At 43.2% G+C, this 22,011-nt stretch overlaps 1 protein-coding gene across 23 annotated transcripts in view; it reads left to right on the forward strand.

Moving 5' to 3' along the window:
* PHF21A (PHD finger protein 21A) overlaps positions 14,330 to 22,011 on the forward strand; it is a 202,164-nt gene continuing 194,482 nt past the window's right edge. For 4 of the 23 annotated variants that reach the window (XM_021083122.1, XM_021083135.1, XM_005660963.3 and 1 more), the window contains exon 1: positions 16,486 to 17,043. The gene's annotated coding sequence lies outside the window, so the exon portion shown is untranslated. The other 19 variants (XM_021083121.1, XM_021083136.1, XM_021083129.1 and 16 more) reach the window with 11 other exon arrangements.

A 22,011-nucleotide genomic window follows, 5' to 3' on the forward strand; every position in this document is an offset into this window, starting at 1 on the left:
TAATAAAGGCTATTACTTAGTAATAAAAAAAAAACTTGTACTCACCAATAAGAAAAAAAGATAAAACTTTAATAAGTGGGCAAAAACCATAAACAGATAATTCATAAGTTAAATTCAGCTGGCAAATATATATAAATATGTTCAACCTCACCAATTATCAAAGGCTTACAGATTGAAACCACAACGCAATGTCATTTTTGGCCATCATACTAGCAAAGATAAAAAAAGAGTGGTAAGGGCTAATGCTGGAGATGGTGTGGAGACTCAGCTTAGCACTTACATGTGGGTGAAATGAAAATTGGTACAATTTTCTACAGATCCATTTATTAATGTGAATCAAATTTTTAAAAATGTGGCTTATTTTTCTGAGAAATTTTCCTTTTAGGGAATTGTTTCTAAGGGAATAATCAGACATGTGACAAAGATGTGATACAGTGATGTTTAGTGCAATATGCCTTAGAATAGTAAAAAAAAAAAATTGGAAAGAAATCAAATGTTTCCAATAATAGGTGATTAGTTAAATAAATTACGAACATTTATTCAATGGAATGGAATTCTGGGTGGCTATTAAGAAGGATGATCCATGACTATACATATTAACATGGAGAGATATTCATGATCTAGTGAAAAGTAGGAAAAAGCAGGTTACGAAGCACTACGTGTTAGGATTCAGTTTATGTAAATGTATGTTTGTACATATGTATACATATACGAATAAATAAAAACTTGAAGGATTTCTTTTTTAATAATAGGAAGTAGGATTTTGAGGGAAACTTTATTTCCCTGAATTGGATGAATATTTTCTACATCAGAAAAAACAAATTTGACTCCAGTTTAGGAAATAAAATGTTTCCAGAATAATATGCAATGATATGAAAAGAAACATATGTACACTGCTACATTTAAAAATAGAATAAACGTCAATGTTATAGAAGGGCTATTTTTAAGAGTGGAGCTAATTTTATTGAAAATTACCTGGAAAGTTATAGACCAAAATGTTTACAATAGTTATCTCTTGGGAGGGGTTGAGGGTGTGTGGGAATTTGAATGATTTTTATTTTATTGGTGATATAACCGTGTTTAAAAGTATTTTTTTGTCTTTTTGTCTTTTCTGGGCTGCACCTGCGGCATATGGAAGTTCCCAGGCTGGGGGTCTAATCGGATCTGTAGCTGCCAGCCTACACCGGAGCCACAGCAAAGCGGGATCCGAGCTGCATCTGCAACCTACACCACAGCTCATGGCAAGGCCAGATCCTTAACCCATTATTTTAAAAAGATATTTGGTTGCTTCTCCAGAAAAATGCTACCCTTAAAAAACGAAAGGGGAGATCCCACTGTGGCTCAGCAGGTTAAGAAACACGTTATCTCCCTGAGGATGCAAGTTAGATCCCTGGCCTCACTCAGTGGGTTAAGGATCGGGTCTTGCCACAAGGTGCTTATGGCTGTGGCCTAGGCCAGCAGCTGCAGCTCCTTTTCAACCCTTAGCCTGGGAACTTCCAAATGCTACAGGTGTGGCCATAAACAAACCAACCAACCAACCAAAAGAAAGGAAGTCCCACTGTGGCGCAGCGGGTTATGGATCAGTGTTGCCACAGCTGTGGTGCAGATGGAAACTGAAGCACAGTTTTGATCCCTGGCCTGGGAACATCCATATGCTGCAGATGCAGGAAAAAAAAAAAGCCCCAAACAAAAGGAAGGAAACGGAAAGTTGGGAGGCAAGGAGAGATGGACAGACCAAGACCAACTTGGCCCAAGTCCTCTTGGTGGACAGCTAGGATCCTAGAAGCCTATAAAATGGGTGGATCTGATGGCATTAAATACAACCTCTGACACTTATTTAATTTTTTTCATCTTTTGTCAAGCCACAAAGGATTTGAGGCAACTCAAAAGAAAAGATGAGATAAAACAGAAAATTACAAAGAGAAAAATATCAGGATCACAGCAAATGGTGATGGATTAGAAAGGCAAGATTGGGGGAAGCAGGGTCACGCACGCTTAGGAAAGTTGAGGTGCAAGGTGAGCTCCCCGCTATGATCCACAGACCCAGAGGTCTTTTGCTCGCCCAGCTGGAGACTGAACATCCTGGGATCTGCACTGGGGAGCCCACGAGGAGGATGGTATAGTAAAGATATACTGTGGCGTGTCTGTCCAGCCCATAAGGACCCCTTTTCTTCTGCCTCCTTAAGGGGGCCTTAAAACTCAGTGGACTGGGAGCAGTGTTGGGGTGGTGTCTGTGAACCTCTGGTGGAGCGGCTTCTTCTTGACATTCAGAACTGGACCTGAGAGCTGGCTTGTGACTGTCTGGCCAGTTAGCTCGGCTCCACAGAGCAGAGCACATGTCTTAGTTGTGACCTTAGAGCTCACCTATTTTGTGAGGCTCTCGGTGCATTAAGAAATAAAGAAACAAGGTTACAAAGATGATGGCATATTTTAAATGTTTATATTGAACAAATTAATGCTTTTAACACCACAAAATATAATGCCACAAAAATGTTCTGTTCACAAGATAATTACAGGATTTATTAAAAATATTAATTCATGGTGCACTACAGGCGATGTGGTCCAGAGCCAAAAGGGCCTGTGCCAACCTCCTGCCCCCCTCCTGCCACACGTCCCGGAGGCTGTGAACTCCGTGCAGCTGGCAGCAGGCAGACTGGGGAGTCGCTGCTCCTGCTCCCCCACCCTTGCCAGGGCTCAAGTCCAGGTCCCTCCGAAGCCCACTGACCTGGCCTCCTGAGACACCCATCCTTTCAGCGAGGTCCCTCGTTCACTAACTCCACTTGACGTGGATATCTTTCTACCAGTGGCAACCCAAAGAACTTCAGAACAACTTGCATCCATCCCAGATCCTTACTTTTCACTTGCAATGAATTCCCCTCCCAGGGAGAAAGGGAATTTTCAGCTTCTGTGGCCTTAGTCTGCAGTACGTTCATGCATATTCTCCCAAGGTGGAAGGAGGACTGTTTAAAAGATGCTGAGTGGCAGGGAGAAGAATGTCACCTCAACATCCCTCCGCCAAGCAGGGAGAGGTTTGGCTGTGTCTCAAGGACGCAGGTTCAGACAAGGGCAGGCTTGGCTGCCTTACTGTGAGCCGGAGTCAGTTTCCTCGTGGTGGAAAATGTTGGGGAGCCTTGGGGCCCTGCTTCAAAGCCTCTCCTAGAGTGGCTTCTGAAGTGGGGAGAAGAACGTGAGGCAAGGTATCTGTCCTTTGAGGGGTTGCCGGGCTGACTCCCTCCATGGACAAATAAAGCAGCAGAGAAGCTGGTTATACTTAGCGATCTTTTCTCGCCACGATTCCCGTGGTGCCTAGCAGTGAGCCTTAAATAAGCAGACCAGCAAAGCTGTTTGTGGTCCCCAGTGCTGCTGACGACGTAAAGTCTTGTTCTGTGCTCTCTGCTGAGGCAGCCCCAGGAGAATGTTCCAAGACTTACCTCCTCCCCTTCCATGGCAAACTGGATTCATTCATTTAATTAACGAATATTTTCTGAGCACCTGCTTTGTGCTAGGCTCTGTCTAGGGGCCAGGAACACAGGGGCGATGAACAAGACAGTCATGGCCCTTTCTGGGAACTTTGACATCTTCCCATCTTTCATCACCCTCATTATACGAAAAATAAAAACACACAAAAAAGAATCATGGCATTTCTCTGGACCCGCCAAAGAATACCAAGCACGTGGTTTCAGAGAGCGCGAGAGAGCGCGAGAGAGGGAGAGAGTCAGCTAGAGAGTCAGCTCCCGGTTTGGTGGCAGTCTCCCAGAACAAGGGGCCCATTTTTGTTAGTCCTTGTTCAAAGATCCCATGTCCCCCGCACAATGCACATACATATGTTACGCTCACAGTTTACATTCATAACATGTACAGCTGGAGAGCAGCGAAGTCTGCCTCCCACATTATACCGAACGGATTGGCAGCTGGGACTGAAGGCGATAGAAATAAGCTATTGATCAAGGGTTATAAAAGTACTGCCACTGGGATCCTGTGATGCTTGCAAGCTGAGGGCAGCAGTAAAGTGCTACACAAATGCAATAACATTTATAACCTGAGGGCAAGTGCTTTTTACATGAAAATAAAAAGCTGATCCTCTGTTTAATTCTTTCCCCCTCCTTGGGCTGGGTTGGCCTTTGGCAAGTGCATGGACAGGAGCCTAAGCAGGGCCCCTCTGGATGGGCAGGCTTCTTACTCTCTGGGTGGGTGACATGGGTCCTCTTCCCTCCCCCCAGGGCCAGTGCCTTCTGGTGGCCTGTAGAGAAAACTTCACTTTTAAAGCTTCTCTTGGCAGGCAGCAAGAAGCAGCCATAGCCTGCCATCTGGAGAGGCCCAGTAACACCTTGGCCCTGTGGGCCCGCCTTGGTTTGCTTTGTGGATGTTGCCTAGTCCTGTTGGGAGCTGAACTTTTCACTTGAATGGTTACTGGAAATCACTCTTTAGAGATTCATTCTGTGACATTTGTGAAAAAAGAGAAGTCCTATTTTAGGAAGAAATAAATGGAGATGACTCTTGGAGGTACTACAAAATAGTGAATGCGTCATAATGACTGGATCGGAGAAACCCAGCCTTTTCTTCCCAAACTCGCCAGACCAGTGCTTCCTAATGTGCTCATGGGGACATCAGTCCTGTAAGACACTTAATAAAAAATTGGGCTATATCATCAAATAAATTGGGAGGATACTTCCTCTTGGAGATTCCGATTGGGTCTTTACAATTTAAAGGCTCTGAGAAGTCCTGCAGTATGGAAACAGTTTAACTTTGCTTAACAGCATTTCCCAGGTTTACTTGACTGTCAGACTGTCCTCTCACTTAAAAGTTCTTTGATCTTTTCTTTCTAATTACCTGTGCCTACTGACAATGCACTTTGGGAAATGCTGCAGAGGTACTTGATGGAAGGACATTTGCCTGTCATATATTGTATGCTTATCGTGTGCAAGACACTTTACACAGATTATTTCTAACCACCAAAACAACTCTGCAGGCAGGACTAGCCCTATTTCACAGGTGAGAAAAATGAGGCTAAGGCTGGATAAATAACCTGCCCAAGGCCCTTCAGCTAAATAGTAACTTGACCAAAATTCTCAGCTAGGTTGTTCTGACTCCAAACTCCATGTTTTCTATTACACCATATGTCTTCCTATTGGCAATAGAGACTCCTCTTTTTTCCAAAGAGTCTTCTTTGGAGACCCTTGCCTCAGAATTCATTCATTCTTTTTAAAGCCTTGCCTGATTTATCTCTTAGCCCAGCACTGCCCTATATCTCCTTCCTAGTGGCTCATGGGAATTACCATTAGAAAGCAGAACCTGAATCTAAGTAGCCATGGGCAGGAATCCCAGTTTTGCCATTTACTATTTATGTGACTTTAGGCAATTTACTTAACCCCTCTGTACCTCAATTTTCTTATCTATGAAATTTTAAGTATGTACAAAACATCTGGCCCAGAATGCTTAGTAAATGACAGCTGTTATTTGTACTGTTAATGATTAATAGTAAGTCTTCATGGAGAAAAAAACTCATCAAGAAGATTTTAGGGATCCTTGTTTTAAATCCATCAATGATCCTGGTATGATAAAATACAGTTATTTTTGTATTCAAGATGAAAAAACAGAAACCTGTTAAGCCAGTGGCTTTTTCAATGTACAGATAGCAAGTAGCAGAACTGGGACCTGGACTCCATATTTACAGAAATTTCAGACACTCTGATGTGTCAAATAGCTAAATGCACCTGAAAAGACAAATTTAGATTTAAAACTTCCGGAGCTATTTCCAATTGAAATCCAGTTAACAACGAAGATAAAATTTCTCTGAAATCGTTAAGTTTAAATGAAAGATGAGAAACTTTAAACAATTATATCTAGGGATTCCTATAGTGGCTCAGCAGGTTAAAAACCTGACATAGTGTCTGTGAGGATGCAGGTTTGATCCTTGGCCTCAATCAGTGGGTTAAGGATCCAGCCTTGCCTCAAGCTGCAGTGTAGGTTGCAGATGTGGCTTGTATCCATGTTGTTGTGGCTGTGGTGTAGGCCTGCAGTTGCAGCTCTGATTTGACCCCTAACCTGGGAACTTCCATATGCTGCAGGTGTGGCAGTAAAGAGAAAAAACAAAAACAAAAAATAAATAAAAACTAGATCAAAAATTAAGATTGGAAGCAGGGCCCACTTGTATTACCCACTACCATATTTTGTTTGTTTGTTTATTTTTCCTTGTTATTCACAATTACTCAGGCCAAATCATTTCCCTTAAAACAACATTTTTGTTGGAGTTCCTGTCGTGGCGCAGTGGTTAACGAATCCGACTAGGAACCATGAGGTTGCGGGTTCGGTCCCTGCCCTTGCTCAGTGGGTTAACGATCCGGCGTTGCCGTGAGCTGTGGTGTAGGTTGCAGACGCGGCTCGGATCCCGCGTTGCTGTGGCTCTGGCGTAGGCCGGTGGCTACAGCTCCGATTCAACCCCTAGCCTGGGAACCTCCATATGCCGCGGGAGCGGCCCAAGAAATAGCAACAATAACAACAACAACAACCAAAAAGACAAAAAACAAAACAAAAAAAACCCAACATTTTTGTGAATTGACTCAGGTTCCAATAACAAACGAACACAAAATCTCCATGTTGGAGTTCCCATCGTGTCTCAGTGGTTAACAAATACGACTAGGAACCATGAGGTTTCAGGTTCGATCCCTGGCCTTGTTTAGTGGGTTAAGGATCTGGCGTTGCCATGAGCTGTGGTGTAGGTCGTTGCTGTGGCTCTGGTGTAGGCCTGCAGCTACAGCTCCAATTAGACCCCTAGCCTGGGAACCTCCATATGCTGCAGGTGCGGCCCTAGAAAAGAGAAAAAAGACAAAATAAAATAAAATAAAATCTCCATGTTAATGTTGTTAAACTCTGAGCTGGTTTCGCTCTATGATCTTTTTGGTTTTGCCTAGTCTCTTGAGGCAGGGACACCCCAGGATAAAATAAGCAGTCTTTTTTTTTTTTTTAAATCTTTTTGGGCCACACCCGCAGCATATGGAGTTTCCCAGGTGAGGGGGTCGAGTCAGAACTGTAGCTGCCAGCCTACACCACAGCCACAGCAACGCAGGATCTGAGCCTCGCCTGCCACAGCTCACCGCAATGCTGGATTCTTAATCCACTGAGCGAGGCCAGGGATCGAACCCATGTCCTCATGGATACTAGTCTGATTCATTTCTGCTGAGCCATGACGAGAACTCTGAAATGAGCAGTCTTTGGGCGCAGTTTGTCCCAAAGCTTAGGTTTGAGCATTTCAGCTTGGGATGAGTCTGTTCCCGTCAACCCTCTGGCATTTATCATAGGAAATGTAGTTTTCATCCAGATTGAAATTGGAATGAGTGGTTCTTTTCTATTAGATGAACACCAACAACATAGTGTACTTGGAAAAACAAGTGTGTGCTTATGCTAATTGAAGTAGTATTAAAATAAAGTGTGTGTGGCTCTGAGACCCATAACCCCTATACCCTCAGGGACTCAAAAATCCCCAAGTGGCAATTGGAAAATGTTTCTTTTTTTGCTCTTTTTGCCTTTGGGGGCCGCACCCACAGTCTATGGAGGTTCCCAGGCTAGAGGACAAATTAGAGCTGCAGCTGCCAGCCTACATCACAGCCACAGCAACACAGGATCCAAGCTGCATCTGCGACCTACACCACAGCTGTTACCACTGAACCACAGGGGAACTCCTTCTTTGAATAGTTTTCTTAGCATTGCCACTTATGGAGAAATACCATCCCATTTTAGAGATGAAGCTGAAAGGAAAGTGAATTGGCTGGAGAGAATAAAGTCTAGGCCTTTTGCATTTCTATTCCCACAATATGGGGTGTGGTTCTCCCTGTGTTCTAGCTCAGATGCACATGGATGATGAGTTTAATACTAATGGGTGTCAGGTTCATCCAGAGATCATGACCTCAGTATGTAAATTATTCAGCAACGAGGTTCATCTATTTATAGGTCATAAATCAGTTATAAACTCCGAAATTTGAGAACAGGTCCCTAAATAGAGAGGCAATTGTTACCTATCAAGGGCTTGATTTAAACATGCAGGGTTGAAGCCAAGCAAATTACATACCTGATACCCTTTCTGTAGGGCTTTGGGAGAAGGGGCTAGGATAGGTGCATTGATTATAGCAAGGGGTAAGGGGTAAGTCCAGCTTTGACAAATGAATTTCTATCTCGAGCAAGCTCCAAATGGTTGGTAATGGCTGTCTGGTGCACTGTGTTGAGAAGGATTCGGAGGCCAAGTTCAGGCTCTGGAAACCCACAGGCCACAGATCTGCCATCCCTGGTTATTTCATGCCCTTTATCCATCAGTGACAGATGTTTTCTCAAAGTGAGAACACTGGGTCACATTTATTCACCAAAATTGTCCTGCTGAATCTTATAGTCTGATGCATCTCCTAGAACCAATCAAGGAAAAAGAAACCAAATTGCCTCCTTTCAAAGACCCTTAGAGGGATGATAGGCCATTTACAAGATTGAGATAATGAAGAAGAAATAAGGACACTCTAAGGTCCAGCTGGGACAAATCGGTCTACTGGCTGGATTTGGGGTAACTCTTTGTTGCTATCACCCAGAGGAGGAGATTTCTTTGCCGGGGCTGGGTTCTGAGATTCAGTCTGCCTCCATTCTTTTCTTCTTTAGTAGTATATCTTTCTCTCATTCAGGATCCAAATCGATTCAAGTGCACACTTCCATCGTATTTCAGTGTGAAGGAATGCCAGGCCTGAAGAGATGCATCTGAGGTCATCCCTAAGCTCTAAGTTGCTCCAGTCTCCTAGCCATGGAAAAAGTCCTAAATGAATCCCCTTCCTTCAGTGCACAGGCCTTTCAAGGATCCAACCCCTGGGATTATGATTCCTGTGGCTGCTTCTGCTCTCGTTCCTCTCTCTAGGCCCACATCAAACAAACAATCACTCCTAGACCTTACTCTGGTTTCTGAAAAATCAGGTCATGTCCTGTTTGGATGCCAGGCACACCCCTGTGGCTTTCTGTTCAGAAGTGCACTATCTTTACAGCTCCTTGGTTCAGCACCCTGCCTGCCACTTCCAGGTACTCTGCTTTGTCTCAGGTTTCATCCCCTGCCCTTTCCCACAGACCCACCCTCCCTGATGGTCCTGGGGAATCAGTGATAGCACCCCTTAGCTATTTTGATCCAGCTCCTCTTCTGTGCAAAGTGTTCCTTTTTTCTAAAAGAAATCTTGAGATCTCCATAACTTTCTTCCTATTGTCCCATGGGGGCATCATCCCAAAGAGCGAATAATTTACATTTACTGAGAGTTTATGTGCCAGAGCTCATCCAGACGCTTACAAGTGTGATTTCATTTAATCCTAATAATGACTCTATTATTATCCCCATTTAACAGATGAGAAGACTGAGGCACTTGAAGTTACTTGTCCAGACTCATTTATCAAGTGGTAAATGGTGACATGACTTTGGCCTTCTGATTCCAATTGATTGTTTTGGAAGACTGCTATGTGATCATGCAAAATCACATTTGTACAGCAGAGGCAGTTGCTCTCTCCTCTAGGAAATCTATTTCCTTTCAAAATCATGATAACCTTTTTTTTTTTTAAACACCCCTAATGATAAAACACATATTTATTGCAGAATTCTCAGACCTTTAAAAACACCCAGTGATTAAGTAGCTGGGGTTTGTTTTGGGAAAATTTACTGATGAATATGACTTGTGATTTGTGTACCTCTCTGTGTAAATGTTATACTTTAATTAAAAAAGTTTATATAAGAGATACCCTCAGATTCCCCATACTTATATTTTAACTTAGAAAACACCTCCCTGCACCCCATTTTAGGACTGCATTGTGATTTGCCAATGCTTTGGGGAAAGGTGAATTTTGCAGCAGCACTAGTCAGATTTAGATGTTCAGGATGGACATACATTGTGCTAGCTGGGCATGCTATGCCTGACCCCATGTGTTTTATGTGATACAGAGGTTGTGAAAAACTTATTAGAACATTATTTCAATGAGGGGAGGAGAACCTTATGTCATTGCAACAAACCTGTGCCCTAACTGATTTAACTTGGAAGGCAGAGGGTAGCACTCTACAGTTTAATGCTCTTTCACTTGGTTGGAGTTTGGAATGTAACATATTCCTAATAGGGTTTCACTTGTACAGATGTATTAATCAGTTCTTCAGACTGCCAGGTATCAATGTTTGCAGAAAAAAACAACAGTAGAGTGATATATATATATGTATATATATATATATAGTTTTGCAATATGATGCAAAAGACCAATAATAATATTTATCCAGCACATATATAATTTATTTCACTTAACCTCCATAACAATTCTATGAAGTCGTACAACTATTTCTGCATTTTACACATAAGAAAACTGTGGCTTACAATAGTACATCATTTGCTCAAGGTCAACCCAGGACTGTATGATTCCAAAGTTCCTAATTCTTCAAGAATAAGCCCTGCGACTTCTCATTAACAGCTTGGACCTTCACAACAACCCAGAGGATTAAGTATTATTGTTTTCCCCATTTTGGACAGGGAAATAGGCCGAGCGAGATAAAGTGATTAGCTAGACATTTGCAGAGCCCAGACCTAAGCTCAGGTTCTCACACTCTCAATCTGGGAATGCTTTCCACTAGATAACGTCCTAGCTCAAGGCCCACAATACAATTTATTTATGTTGATAACAGATAAACTAAAGGTGCAAATAACAAGATGATAAAATTCTTTCCACATCCCCAGTCTTGGAGGATCTCCTTGTGATACTTCTAGCAGCTCAGCAGCTTTAAGGCAGACATTTCTGCAGCTCTAATTGTAATCACTTTAGTTTTTTTTTTTTTTCGTTTTTTTGTTTTTTTGTCTTTTTAGGGCTGCACCCAAGGCATATGGGGGTTCCCAGGCTAGGGGTCTAATCGGAGTTGTTCCTGCCCGCCTCCACCACAGCCACAGCAATAGGGGATCCAAACCGTGTCTGCAACCTATACCACAGCTCACGGAGACGCTGGATCCTTAACCCACTGAGTGAGGCCAGGGATCAAACCCGAAACCTCGTGGTTCCTAGTAGGATTCATTTCCGCTATGTCATAACTCCCACTTTAGTTTTTAACACCAGATCCAGCCTAGGTCTCCTGATCCACCTCAGTTACTTCTGGGGTAGGGAATTGGGATCTGCTTCTATGGAGAATAGAGTCACACACCCACAAATACACACCTACATCTATCTGTGGTGTTTAGTTCACTGGTTCTCAACCTTCACCACCTGAAATCCGCCCCTGCCCCAGTACACACACAGAGGACTTTTGGAAATGTCTGGAAATATTTTTAGTTGTCACAACTATGGGGGAGGTGTTACTGGCATCTAGTGTGTAGAGACCAGGGGCTTTGCTAAATATCCTTCAATGCCCCCCCCCCAACAAAATGTTATCTGCCCCAAATGTCAATAGTACAAGTGGAGGAGCCCTGGTCTAGTCCATGCTACTAAACACATACACCTGAAGTTTCTTAGGATCAAACTGACCTTGGAGATTATGGCAAAGTAATGAAATTGCAGGTATTCTCTAGAGGGTTGACTGCTTCTCCACCAACATTTATTTATTTACCAGTGACATCTCACCCATTTCCAATTATGATTTCAGCTTACCATACGGGCACACACAGGACAGTTAAAGAGAAGATTTTTAAAAGATCAGAAACCATTGAGACAGAGGGGAGAAAGAACATAACATTCAACTTCTGCTAGTCCTTGGGGATTCTCTGTCATAATTCTTTATAAATCACATTGATAGGTCTCCTCTACTTATTTAAGTATTTTGTTGGCACAAGCCAGCTTTTCATTTATTCCAGCCCAAAATAACTGAAAAAGAAGACTTGATGAACTCCAATAGTTACCTCCCTGCTTCAATGAAGAGGTAGGACCGTAAGGTTTTCAGACAGTGTTCAAATCTTTAGAGTGACCTTTTAAGAGACAATGGGGTTACTTTTCAGCCGGCAGTAGAAAAAACGATAGTGGTTGAGTGAAGGATGGAAAACGAGTGGATGAGAAAGCTGTTCAAGAAGTCCTTGGGGGGAAGGGTTCATTGCCTATTTGAAATACTGTCAAATTCCCCAATATTAGAGACAATCATACACAAATACAAGTACAAAAGCCCTTAATATCTAAGGTATGGTGTATGCTATGTTACTACAAAACTGTAAAATAAGAAAATGTAGAAGAAACTTTATTCTCTAATATATAATGCTTCCTTATGATACAATAATATACAGTGCCTCTGTTATATTTTCCCTATATTTACAGTATCTCTGCATCAGACTGATAGTCCTTATGGGGAGCGAGCTTTTGATCATTTTGAATGACATTTTATATTCTCCAATAAGAGCCCAGTGTTAATTATTTTCTGCCTAGCAAAAGTTGTTTGGATTCCTATCTCCTAATCTACACACACACATACACACACATATATGTATATACACATCAATATAAATAAATATTAAATATAAAAAATAGAGACTAAAAATACAAGAAGAAAACTGTAGGTATTTTTCTAATCTTGGACTTTGGATGACCTCTTGAAGCATGGAACAGAAGGCAGGAAAGAGAACAGAAGGAATATATAAGCAAACACTGACAGATTTGACTGCTTATATAAAAATTAAAAACTACTCCAATATTTAACAAAATTCAAAATTTGAGTTTTATCTTTGCTCAACCAGGTTTTGAGGACTATTAAATTGTTTTTGGAGAGTAACTAGGTGGTAGGGGAGCAAACTCTAAAGTCACTGTGTACTTGCTATTCTGAAAGTTGAATGATTTACCTCAAAGGAGTTTCTGATGGTAAACTTTCAATTTTCGGCTTATTTCTGGGATCGTCACTAATTATACTAATTATCTTTTTTTTCCCTTTAGCATTCATGACTATTAGCCCATTCAAAAGTCCACAAGATAGTATCTTTATTTTATGTATGAGGAACAGCAGGGTTCAGAAGCCCTAACTGTTTATCTAAGGTCACTCAGCTAGTGTCCACTGAGTGCCCCATGTCAGGTACATACAGACTTAGAGCTTGAGAAAGACTCATCAAAATATATCACAACCTTGAGTCACCCTGAGCCTCCTCAGACGCCATATACTGCACCTGGACTGACAAGCTATTGGGATTCTATGTGTTTACACTCACCAGAGTTCCATTAACTCAGAAAGTGAATTTGAAGGCACAGGAAAAGATGTGTTATGTGGTCCCATGTGCCAGGCACTGTGCTATGCACTTTTCATGAATTATTTCATTGTCTTCTCGACAGTCCCATAAAACGGGTATCAACAGCTGCTTTTTACAGACAGAAAAACTGAGGCTCTGAAAGATTAAGTCATTTGCCTAAGGTGGCTTAGTTGAAAAGGAGTGATACTTCTTAAGTCTAGGAATCCAGGGCCACTGGTGTCCAATCCTCTTCACCATCTTAGAGTGAGGAAGAGTATATAAATGGAAACGTGGTCTATCAATGAATCACAAGCTAGAGAATTCCTTTTTGTAGAGTTTGATAGTTATTTCATAGAGTTTGTTAGACAATTATTCAGTTAAAATATTTTGATTAAATGTCAATATCTAAAACATGGTTTTGCATGACACTGATTTTTGATTGCTATTCAAACTTCTTAACAACCAAGCAACTTCTGGTAGAAGAAATTCAGGGGCTTTAGTCTTTAAAACCTGGGTTGGTAAATGACTGCCCAGCACATTTCCTGGTTTTTTGAGGCCCATGAGCTAAGAATGTTTTAACATTTTTTTTTTAAGGATGAAAAAAGAGTTTTTCTGACATATGAAAAATATATGAAATTCAAATGTCAGAGCCCATAATTAAAGGCTTTATTAGAACACATCTAGGCTCATTTGTGTACCTATTTTCTATGGCTGCTTTTGGGTTACAACTGCATAGAGTTGAGAAATTGTCACAGAGAGTCTATGGTCTGCAAAGTCTAAGATATTTACTATCTGAGCATTTACAGAAAAAAGTTTGCTGACCCTTGTTCAATAACATTGACACTCTCTGGCATAATTTGGGTTTCTTAATTTTTTCTATGAAATTCTGTAACAGTTTAAACTTTTTTTTTTTTTCCCAGAAAGAACACTAAAGCAGTCTTGGCTCTGGAAAAAATTTGACAGCCTGGGCTGATTTGAAATGACACCATTAGATTATGGTCCAGTGCTTAGTGGGTCCTGCTTGAAAGGCCCTGCCTTCACTCATCTTTTAGATACATTAGAGTTATCTCTAGATGGTAAAGCTGTGTCACTACCCAACCAGTCCTTTGGTTATTCATACTGACTGCGTTATGGGTTTAGTTTCACAACACTGTGAGTTCATTCAGACTTCCTGAATCATTTATAGGGATTTTCATTTTCAGTCTCGAACTTTTACACACTTTTTCTGCTGTTAATTTTTTTTTTAACGTAAAGCTTAGAGTACTAAATGGCTTACATGTGTAAAATGAAGCCCATATTTTGATTTTTTTTTTTTAGCTTTAAGAAATCAGAATTTTTTTTAAATTGCTTTTTTTTTTTTTTTTTTTTTTGAGAAACAAAACTTAATCTTGCAGGTCACAGAAGAAAATGCCTGCATGGCCAAGGATCTCAAAGCACCTCTGGTGGAAATACATAACAAGGTAAAGAACAGTCTATTTATTTTTAAACACTGTTTATTTCTTGGAGGAAATCCTATTTAATAGAAAAGATGTGACTAGTAACAAATAGAGTCCACGACTATTTCTGGTTCTGTCAATGACTCACTTTGGGCAAATCATCTCACCACTGTTGCTCTTTATCTGCAAAACCTGGACTTCATGCCTATGGGAGTTGCATGGCTAATCAATGCCTGGAAAATGCGTAGTGGCAGATGCTACAAAAGTGCTGAGCCTTAAAAACAAAACCACCCCCACCCCCCATTTGTATTCAGTTGAGGTTGGGGCTCATTGTTATTTAACATTCGAAGGCCAACGCTACGTTATTAAGTCCAGCGTGCTGCACAGAACAGATAATATCACTGTCCAGTAGGGATATATATTTTTTTAAATCTAAGATTTTGGACTTTTTCCCCCCGTTATAGTGGTTTGGGGTTATTCTAGAATCTAGTAGTATATCCATACAAAAACATTCAGCTTTTAAGTTGAAAACTATCGATTTAAAAATCTAAATACACCCCCTCCAAAAAGAAAAAAAAAACAAAAACAAAAAACAAAACCAACCACCCTCCCCCGCCCCGCCAAGAAATCTCTCAAAACAAGAATTCTTCTGATGTTTTTTTTTTTCCTCCCTGCAGTTCTCCATGTTACAGTCCTTGGAGGTAGAATAGGCATAAAATACTTTCACTAATAAAATATGACAAACCGCCGGATTATACGTGGCCGATTCCCAGTGATTGCCCTGCTACACAAAGCAGAAAAGTAAATGCCATCATCCCCCTTAGAACAAAAGAACTTAGGAATAAAAAACATGGAGAGGGGGGAGAAAGCAGCAATAAATAAAGGTGAGCGAAGGACCCCATCTCCTGCCCCTCCCCGAAGCGAGTGTGGGACTAAGTACTGCTAATAAAGTGGTTCAAGGGTAGTTATTTGGAAAGGGGGCGGGGTGGCGAGGGGAGGGAGCGGGCGAGCGGCGGCCGGGATTGCATGTTGCATTTGACTTGAGGTTGCATCTTTCTCCTGTTGCCTGGACCACGCTCCCCCATTGCAGTGCTTCCCCATCGTTTCTCTCCGTCCCTGCCCTCGCGGCTTTATTTCCCCCCTTCAAACTGCTGTTGCACTGGAGGGAGTTGGGGCCGCTCCGGAGCCCCTTTGCAGCTCTCGCCGGCGGGAGGGGGAGTTGGGCTCGGGCCGCGGAGTTGGGGGGGCCGCAGCAGGCTCCGGCCTCGCCTCAGCTGCAGCTATATGGGTGCCGAGCTGCAGCGCTGCACGGGCTCATCATTGCGGCGGCAAAGGAGTTTGGCCGCCGCCGCTCCGTGCTCAGCCCCATCACCGCCGCCGCCGCTGCACTGGAGTTTGGCTGCTGCTGCCCTACTTCACTCTAGTTTAGTTTCACTCACTTTACATCCGGGTTTTTTCCCTAGGCAATGGGGGCCGCAGCACACCCCGTTCCTTAGGCAAAGTGAAATAAATTCGCCGCACCGACACGTCAAGTAGTCCGCCCGCCCGAGCGCCGCCGCGGGCCCCCGCCGCCCCCCCCGCCGCCGCCCCGTCGCCCCCGGTGGGGGCCCGTGCCTCCCGAAGCCGCGGGCTGAGGCGCGGGGGTCCGGGCCGGCCGCCGTACAACTCCGCCCGGCGGCCCCCTCCCTCCCCGCTGTGCCCCTCTACCCGGGCGCCTCCTCTCCCCCCGCCCTCGTCCCCGCTTTCCCAGCCCCAGTCCCTCTCGCCCGGCTCTCGGGAGCGGCGGGGGCGCGCACGGCGGCGGCGGCGGCGGGCCGGCGGGGCCGCGCGGCGGGCTCCCGCGCGGGCGAGTGTGTCTGGGCCTGGGCGGAGGGATCCCCGGGCTGAGGCGGCGGAGGTGCTGCGGTCCGGGGCCGGGTGGTGAATGGGCTGGTGGTGCTCGCTGCTGCTGCTGAGAGGAGGAGGAGGAGGATGAAGAGTTGGGCTTGTTTGTCTCCCACAGTTTCTCTCCTGCTGCTCTGATTTCTCCCCTCCACCCCATTCCGGCCCGGGGCCTGTGTGTGTCTCTCCTGGAGGAGGAGGAGGATCCAGTTCCTCCCCCCACCCCCTCCTCCCCACCCCCCCTTGCCTGGGGAAGAGGAGGAAAGAAACAGCCCAGAGAGAGGGAGAGAGAGTGAGAGAGAGAGAGAGAGAGGGAGAGAGAGAGAAGAGAGAGGAGAGGAGGAGGAGGAGGGAGAAGGGAACAACCTACCATCTTAACACACTAATATCTAAAAAGTGCGAGAGGCCCAGAGCAGCAGCAGAAGCAGCAGCAGCAGCTCCAGCTTCTTCCCTCCCTCCCCATGAAGAAGAGTTCCCTCCTCCTCCTCCTCCTGCTTCTCCTGCTCAGAGTTCCTGCCTCCAGCTGCCAGGGGGGACAGCCAGCCAGCAGCAGGAGGGTGCAGTATCCCAGCTTTTCCATTCTCTCTTCTCCTCACTCTCCTCTCTCTCTTTTTTTTTCTGGAGTAGCTCTATTTCCCCTCCCTCCCCCTTCTCCCTCTCCCCCTCTCCCTCTCTCTCCCTCTCTCTCTCCCTCTCTCTCTCTCTCTCTCTGTCTTGTCTCTGGTGTTTGTCTCTGGGAGGAACTGGGGCTGCCTGCTTGGAGTTTGTTGTGGGGGGGGAGGTAGGGGGAGGGGAGGGGTGTGTGGGAGGGAGAAGGGAAAGGGGGGTGTTCTCGGCAGGACCCCTCAGTCAACTTGAGATTTGAGCTATAACTTCCCCTTCGGGGCGCCCCCCTGCGTGCCCTTCCTATTCCTCCCCCCCTAAAAAAAAGACAATGGAAAAACCTTGCCTCCCCCTTCTTCCCCTCTGCCCTCCACCCCTCCCCAGGATAAATTGGAAGTAAGTTTACGAGCAGCCTCGGGAGCCTGGGCGCTGAGTGCTGGGCCGGAGCGGGTGACAGAGGCGGCGCGCCGGGGGTGGCGGGGAGGGGGCGTCACATTGTCCCGGCGGGGGGCCGGGGAGGGGGCCTACGGCAGGGGCGGGGGGCGCGGAGCTTCGTCCGCCCCCTTGGGCTCTCCCTTGGCCCAGGGATGGTCGCCGGGGCTCTCTCACCCCCCACCCCCCCCGGGATGCTGTCGGGGGAAGTTTTTATTATGGTTATTTATTTAATTTTTTTTTTTTTTTTTTTTTTTGGAAATCCATCTTGTTTGGTGACTGAGGGATCTGGTTAAAAAAAAAAAAAATAGCTGCGGCTGCTGACGCTGCCGGGCCCAAGTGTGTGTGTGTGTGTGTGTGTGTGTGTGTGTGTGTTGGTGCATTTGTATTGGGTGGCCGGAGCAGCGTTGGGGAAATTCCGCTTATTCTTCTTCTTCTGCAACTTGTTATTCCGGAGAGTCTGCCTGCACCCCTCACCCCGGGGCCGGCCCTCCCGTACTCGCCCCCGCCGCCCGCGGCCGCCGGGCGCCCCCAGGACCCCGCGCCGGCCGGGGCCCGCAGGCCGCTCTGAGAGGGGCCGCGGCCGCCCCTCCCCCGCCCGCGCCCCCGCCGGGGGGAGGGGCGCGCGGAGTGGGACTCTTTCCGTTTGGTCCAGCCCCGCCGTGCACGCAGTTCCCAACACTTCTCGTCATCCTCTCTTTGGTCTCTTTATTCTGCTGAGCGGTGCTGTTAGGATTTCTTTTTTTCCCCTGACCACGTTCGCGATGGTGGGTAGCAGCAAGGTGGCCCTGGTAGGGGAGGGGTTTGATACCGAGATTGGGCACCGGGGGAAGAATGTCTCCTTTCAACTTTGTCTGTGGCTTGCACCCCCGGAGAAGGCCACACGCCGGTTGTGGGGTGCAGATGTGCCGAGAGTGATTTCTAAGTAGTTGAGTTGTTGAGATGAGGGTACGACTGCTAATGGTAGGCAGGTTTTGTTTTCATTGGTGAATCGGGTGTCATCATATTCCGGTCATATGTTGAAATATTCTTTGTTTAGGTCTTGAAGTAGAGGATCTTACTCTGCACGTCCACATTGTGTTGTTTTTAAATGATGTCTCTGCAAGTATGGCTTTCTAGAATTTCAGATGTGAGTTAAGGTCCGGGCGTGTGTGGGCCTCAGCACTGGCCTTGACAGTGAACTTTGTGGCTGTGTTTTGGATTTCAAAGATTTACCCCATAGCTGGGGTGCGAGCTGTGCTTTTCTTTTTTTGTTAATTGTAAGTGTCAGGAATGGAGATGCTTGAGCTGGGGACGTTACAGAAGAACATTTATGTGTTAATAATTGATAGTTGAATATTAGAATCAGATTAATTTGGGATGATGAAAGTTTTTTTTTTTTTAAAGCAGTTATGCACTCTAGGAAGGAAGCCTTTTCATAGGCACACTTTATAGGGGTTCTTTAGGGCGCAGAGCTTGAATATCTCCTTTGAGAGAGGATACTCATCAGCATCTGTAGCTTCATTGAGGGCCTGATAAGCGGACTGGAACTAGGGCTAAAACATCTAAGTGAACTTTTCAGGGTTTGTGTTGTTTGTTTACATTTGATGTTCACTCTTGTTTGGGCAATAGGAATAAATAGTTCAGCTTTTCTTTTGATTTTTGAAGACAAGCCCCTGCCCCCCTTTTTTAAGTTTCACAATTTACTTGGTTTCACAGCATTATAGGAAACTGTTACTCCATTTTTACTGGAAAAACTATTATTCATTTTGATTTTGGTAAGTTCCTTTCTATTCTCTTTTTCTGTCTCCATTTGTATATGGACTCTGCATCGTGGGCTTAATCCTAGCTTGTTAAGGACCATTTAAAATGTCTGAAGAATACATTTTAAAAGCTCAGAACACGTGTTTTAATGGCAAAGAGGAAAATTTTGTGTGCAGTTACGCTCATGTTTTTAAAAAATTTACTGTACTTAAAACTTTGGAGGTGTACAACTATTCTTAGATAAAGAGCATAGTAATAGTGCAGGAAATTCTCAAAACACAAACTTCTGGCTAACATGTTAATATTCCAGGTGCTTTATGTTATGTCATATTTTTGCTTTTCTTAGCAGAATAGTTTTTGCAGTCTGACTGATATTGCTTGGATGGCCTTAATAGTCTTTTGCTTGAGTGCTTCTGAAGGCTTTTTAACATAGTTTCTAGATAATTTTGCAAGCTTTATTTAAGCATGTTGCACTTTGGACTCAGGCAGGTCGTTATGGAACTGGAACAGTAGTAGATTAAAAAGACTCCTGCCTATGCCAGAATTGGTTCTTAAGAAGTATAAGTGATGGACAGGGCCCTGTTTCTTTTGGCTTTGAAGGGTCCATCCTTTTTCCCATTCAGTCATCTGGAAGGAGCTGCCCCAGAAATACTCTTCTTCTGCTTACATGAAGAACTCTAAATGCTGTCCAGCAGGAGGTGCTACAGCAAGATAAAGGAAACATGAATTTTGAGGGTCTTGCTACTTACTACCGCTCTACTTAGCTTCAACTAAGCAGCAGGATTAACACCTTAAAGCTCCAGAAAGATTTTGAGTAAGTCCATTGAGAAATTCCATTTACTATTTGAAATTGAAATTTTTGACTGCTTTTTACCTGTTTACAGTACCACACAAAGTAGATGGCTTATTATGCTAGCTTAAGGATGCTGCCCTTATGTACAGAACTTTGTTAGAATTATTTTATTTCAAAGAGGAGTTAGGCTCATATTGGTGAGTAGGGTATTGAACACACTTTAAAAATTCGTGTGTGATGGCTGTAAACAAAAGTAATTGGTATGATTTGGGACTTTAGGCTTTGTGGACATTCCCTATAATATTAATACAAATGGGATATAGAGTACTTGAAATTTTGGAAAGGGAGGTACTGTATGGAAGAATTTTTAGGCTTTGTGTGTTTGTGTGCTTTTCCTCCCAATCTATGGACAGCAGTAATAAATTCTTAGATACTCACTTTGTAAATATATATGGTTGATGTATTTAAGTTGGCCCCCAAAGACTGCAATTCTTGAAATGTAAGTAAAGTTATATCTCTGAGTATGGGTCATTGCTGATGTGTCCATTAGTAACATGTAACAATAACTGGATAAAGATGAATGTAGTTTCACAGCATTTACAGCACATGGGCCTTTGAAACTGTTAGTGTTAGGTGAATTGATTTATCACTGGAAATAGTATGCTACTGTAGTGGCTTGTAAAATTTTATTTCAGAATTTTAAAAACTTAGTAATGTGTGGAAAATTTGATGACCCTGCTTTGAATTTTTTTGTTTTCTAGGAATAATACTGTACTTTTTTTCTCAGAAGGGCAAATGAGATAATATGTATGAAAGTTCTTTGTAAATTGTCAGAAGCCATGCAGATGTTAAGTTGTTGAGAAAGGTAGCTAATTAATACATAGAAACTTCTGTCTTTAAAATATTAACTTTCTCCATATCGTTTGGGAAATGAGTGCTTTAAAAGTGCACCCAGAACACTTTATTAATTTTTTTTTTTAATACTGCTGTGGTTACCAAAACCTCTTTGTTATAGTTTTGAAGCTTTGTTTAAAAAATGCTGCCTAGGCAGTTTCCCCAATTCAAAAAAAAGATCATTTTTCCTTTTGTAGATCCTGTGAAATGTGTATCCACTAAAGTTTTTCTTCGCTTCTCCATTGATGTGATAGAAATTGATTTTAGTGAGTATTTAAGTTCCCAGATTCTTCTATAGCATCTTAATAACACAGAGTAACAGATGTCACAGTTAATATTTTGATTGTTTTGATTGATTCTGCTAACTTTCTGAAAAATTCTTACTAAACCTTTCGGACTTATTTCAAAGTGAAAATGATGTATATCTATAGCATTAGTATTAGGTGTGTGTGGGTATATATCATTTTTGCTTTTCTAACTTAGAGGGGTGCCTAAGGAAATGACTACTCAAATCTAGAGAAATGCACCGAAATATTTGTGTAAAAATAACCCAGCAGTTTAATGCTTAGAGCTTTGAGTTCTACTTTTCTTAATAGACTCTGCTTACAAAATTGGACTAAAATAAAATAAAATAATGTATAGATAATTGGGAGTCCCTATGTTTTTGAGAGTATCAAAAGGTATATAGTACCTTAAATTTTAGAATTGACTGCTGTTTATGAAATAGCTTCAATTAGAAATTAAATCTAGAAACTTACTTCTGTGAAAGGTGAGAAAAACATTTAACTGTCTAGATAAAAATGAAACATCTCAGGGTAATATTAACTTTTTCATCTTACAGAGTGAATATTTAAGCTTCTTTTGAGGAAATACTGACATTAAGGTTATAGTAATATGCTTTCAAATTTTGTATCCTTAGTATTTTATTGCCGAAGTCTTTTGTATTTTAGTTACTATTGAAAGGGAGAAAAGGAAGGGATTAAAGTTTTAGGTCTCTAACCTTTGACAGAGTTCCTTTATATCTATATTCAGAGCTGATTTTTTGAAGCATGTTTGAATC

The sequence above is a fragment of the Sus scrofa genome, chromosome 2 (assembly GCF_000003025.6).
Source record: "Sus scrofa isolate TJ Tabasco breed Duroc chromosome 2, Sscrofa11.1, whole genome shotgun sequence".
Classification (NCBI taxonomy): Eukaryota; Metazoa; Chordata; class Mammalia; order Artiodactyla; family Suidae; genus Sus; species Sus scrofa.